A 4590-nucleotide genomic window follows, 5' to 3' on the forward strand; every position below is an offset into this window, starting at 1 on the left:
GGTTGCATAAAGGAGCAGCATTAAAAATACCTGATTACAGAAACTTTTTTAGCAGTTAAATACTCAAGATTATTCATGGAAGTCATTGCTGTTTTCTGCAGTACTTTATAAACCTCCTTCTTTCTTATTTCAAAAGTGTTCCCAAGAAGACCTGAAAGTCTCCTACTTTCCTGAGCCAAATCAGTAGTGTGGTGTTGGTGAGTGCTCAGCCGCTCTGATCGAAGACTCCTGTCCTTGCACCTATGGCATCGGCTTTCTCTTCTGCCATGGCCTTAGTCCCTGCAGGACTCCAAAAACTGCACCAGCTCAATCAAATCCAAGATCTTTTTCTTACCAAATCTTTCACTCTGTTGTCTAAGAGCACCTTAATTATTCCCATGTTGGTGTTGGGCTTTTTCACTGATGGCGTTTTTCCCACTGAGAGAAAAACTTACTCCTCTTACCCACCCGAGTGAGATGGATATACTCAAACCCAGCCCAGCCGACATCAGCCGAGGGAGCGTCTTTTGTACAACACTGTGTATGAGTTCCTCTTTTTTGTGAACAAGGAAAGGAGGAGGTGTGATGGGTGCACAGGTGCTTTTCATGCAGGAAGTCTGGACTGACACCAAATCCTAGCCTGCTTTCAGGATCAAAGAAATGGATGACTCCACCCGTACAAATGGATACTCATGTTTTACAGCACAGAACTCTCCAGTTTGCCAGCATTTCGGCAAGATTATAATGAAAAGATGTGAAGGGCTTCAACAACTTCAGTTCGTTATCCAAGGTATACATTAAACTGGGAAACGGGAGGATGTTAAATTCAGAGATGAAGCTGCTCTTTTTCTTCAGAAAACAACAGAAAAAGTCTGCGTTTCATATAGATGGTTGCCTGTTAATTTACCTGACTCGCCTTGTGTAGCCATCCAGGGACCTGCTGGACGTATCTCGTTAGCGTATCAGCCAGACTGACGTGACAGTCCAGCTTCCAACGGCCAAATCCTGCAGACATCACTTTGCAGCCTTGAGAGACCATCAGCAAAGGAAGTCTCTTTAAAGGATGCAGAGTTTATCCCAAACTATTCTCTAAAATACATGAGCCTTCAGCTCTTTGCTGCAATCCCACTGAGAGACCCAGGTCTCTCTTTGGTCTACCTCAGCCTTTCAATTATTCCAAGATCTTTTACGTTATGATTATTGCTGTTAAATATCTCCATGCTCTATTTTCTAAGCATGGAGCTTCTGATACCAAAAATGAAGAAGGACCAGCTCTGCTGGGACAAGAGGACTCTGATGGCACTGCCAGGAGAGGCTGAGGGGTAACAGCCTCACATGCAGAGGGACATGCGGCATGGGGAAATAGTCTGGGATGATGCTGTCGTCTGGGAAATGTATGGTTTCCCCATCTTTCTCTGGAGATGAAGAGCTCTGGGGAAAAAGCCCAGCAATGACAGTTTTAGCAGATGCCCTCAATAAAGGTTTCTGAAGGCAACCTGGAGTGGCCATCCCACTTTCCTCCAAAAAAAGAGAAGGAAGGAGAAACTCCTACGTCCTCTTCCCTGGATGAATGGAGGAATTGGTGACAAGACTTGAAGACCTCAGCAGAAAGTGCCTAAAAACTTGGGTCTGGAGTAGTACTCAGAAATGGGGTCCCCAACCTTGGACTCCTCTTCACTGGGGCCCGAATTAAACACAACAGTGTGGCTTCCCGCAAAACCAGCCTTAAAGAGTGGGAGACACAGTTGGTGTTGCATCATCTCAGGACTTGCAGGCAAGGACGCTCATAGTGCCTTTGAGCTTGGCAAGAACACAGGGAGCTGTTTTTGATAAACAATATGGATACAAATCGATGACCCTTCACACAGGTATTGTTGCTGGCTGCATTTAAGGATTCATCCTTTCCATGTTACCTATTTTAATGCATATACGTGAAACATGTTCTCTAGATGTGTAATATCATATGTCTCCAGGGGTAATACTTGGGGAGACTGGGTTTTCAGTGCAAATAAACGGTGTTGCTTATCTGCCTGCATTATGTAAAATGGACCATGAATTAATTAAACTGATGAGGTTTGCAAAAAGCTGTGTATCTGAATGATCCTGCCCTCCTGGTGCCCAGGTTTGGTGTGTTCAGTCTCTCTGCGGGCGCAAAGCCCTCAGACCCTTGTTGGAGTCAAATGGTGATTTTTCCTGATATTCTTCACCCAATTAAACCAATTTTGAGACAGATGCCTGGGATTTACTCGGACAAAACTCTCGTGTAACACACACCTCCCAGAAGGAGCTGTCAGGGAGAGCTGTGGACTATCTGGTGTCGAAAGGAAGCAGAGGGCAGAAAGCTTTTAATATAAAAATATGCAAAGCAAGAGGGAAGTGAATAAAAGGCTTTGGCCACATGATGGCATCCTCGTCCGTGGCAGGGCACTGCTGTGTGCCGCTCGCTGCACCGCTTCTGAGCTGCCAGGCGATCTCTTTCCGCCTTGCTTCATTCAACCCCGAGTCCAGGTTTGCTGCCAGGCCAGCACAGGCTCCCTTCCCAACAGGCAGCCCCACGCTGCGCAGCGGGCAGGTAATTTGGGGGTGCCCGTCCCCTGCCAAAGGCTGCCCTAGCCCGGCAGCGTGGCAGGCAAGCCCTGGCTGCGGTGGTTAATGAGTGTATCGCCGCGTGAAAAACCACGAGTGGGGCAAAGCAACACTGGGCTGGAGCACGAGGGTCTCGAAGGAGACAGCAGCCCTGGCCACCACGCAGGAGTTGGGCTGATGCTGGCTGAGGCGCAGCAGGGTCGGGACAAGCAGCGTTTGAGGTACACCACCTCATGGCATGGTTGTACCCATCGCTGCGACGGACCGCTGCCGCGGATTCCTGCACACCGAGCCCAACAAATAACTCAGTCTTGCTTTTGAAACAGTGAGTGCCTGGCAGTGTGACTGAGGGAAGAGGTCCAGTGGTGGGACGCAGACGCAGTCTGTGTCTTGTGAATGTTTTTCTTTCTGATACATCAAATGCATTAATCTTAGAGATAATATCATTGCCCATTGATAGAAATTAGGAGCTCTAAGGAATCCTCTTTGTGGACCTGCTGATGGCAGCTTAAAACAGTGCCTTGCCTGGCAGGCAAGGCATACGTACAGCTGACTCGAATCCCTTGTATGCGGCACCAGTTGCGTTTGTTGGTGGGTTTGTCCCTGAACTGCGCAAAAGAAAAATCCCCCATGTCAGTGGAATTCAGGATACGGACCTGCTCCCCTGTCAGTGCTGTGGCCGTAGTGACTTGCCATGCGTGCCACATTGCCCAGCACCACACACACTGGAGCGGGCGAAGGCTTGATAGCTTGTTCCCAGATGCTCACAGAGCTCCATTCTAATATAAATGCAGAAAATCCTGAAATTGGTAAACAACGGGAATGGAGACCAAAAGAACCGGGGATACCCACTTCTACACTTTCCTTGCCTGGGATATGAAAGCATACTCAGACCTGTCGTGCCTTAAATGAGTCTATAATTGCCCGACTTTCATGTCGCTGGTGGTGTTCCAGCTCTTACAACACCTCATATTACTTAATGAGAGGCTGGCTGTGTAGCTGTTTATACACTATGTAGTGCTATGGAAGATAAAAAAAGGTAACAGCAGCTTATTTGCCCAGTTAAACAAAAAAACCCAAAAAACGCCCAAACAGGAACCAACTTCCACATGAAAAACTGTATTCCTGGAAAACAGCTCTGACCTGGTGGAAGGTCTTTGGCGCCAGGAGAAGCCTTGTGATGCCCATGGGGCGTGAGGTGGGAGCAGGCTGGGGTTGCCCTCTGGCCAGGGGCAAGGAGGGGGCCACCTCACCTCCCTGTTTCTGCATCCCTGCTGCTGCTGGGCACCTATAGTGTCCTCGAACCCTTCCCCCAGGCCGGGTGCAGCAGATATCCCGTGCAGGAGCTTGCGCCCGGTGGTTTCAGTGCCTGTGATGGCTCCAGGCCAGGCTGAGATTTTCTCACAATTCAGGAGTCCCTGCCTGGCATGTCCACACCTCGGGGGAAGGTGAGATCACAGCCCCCGTCTCAGTTTCTTCTTCTGTTGTACTCTGAGAGAGAGGAGTAGGTGACGTCTTTGCACTGAGATACATTACATCTCCTTGGTTTATCTGAAGTTCCTCGTTTTGTCATGGAGGTTGTTATAGTAGAGATTTCTTTCCTAGACATTGCATTCATGTAAGCCAAGGCGGCCAATGCCTGTCTTGTACCTGTGAAGAAAAAGATGAAGTTCAGAGTCAGAAGAAATGGTGAGATCCAAGGAGAGAAATGAGAAATTCAAGTCGCTAAATTGAATATAAACTGCACAGGAACAGCTTCTTTTCTCTAAAGCTATCTTCTGCCTATATATGCTCCTATAGTGATGCATAGGCTGATCACTGCCAACTTAGATAAGCAGTATGTAAAGCGTCCTTCCAGAGATGGGCTCCAAAGGGAATTAAGCCATGCAGTGAGGGGAAATTTAAGCAGTTACACTGATTTTCAAAGCAGTTTTCCTAAACTGTAGATCCTGCGGCAGCTCCAGTGTCAGACAGTGGAACAACCAACTTGTTAAGGGCCATATGTGCAGCAGAAGGAGAGTATCT

The sequence above is a fragment of the Phaethon lepturus genome, unplaced genomic scaffold, assembly GCF_000687285.1.
Source record: "Phaethon lepturus isolate BGI_N335 unplaced genomic scaffold, ASM68728v1 scaffold34193, whole genome shotgun sequence".
Taxonomy (NCBI): Eukaryota; Metazoa; Chordata; class Aves; order Phaethontiformes; family Phaethontidae; genus Phaethon; species Phaethon lepturus.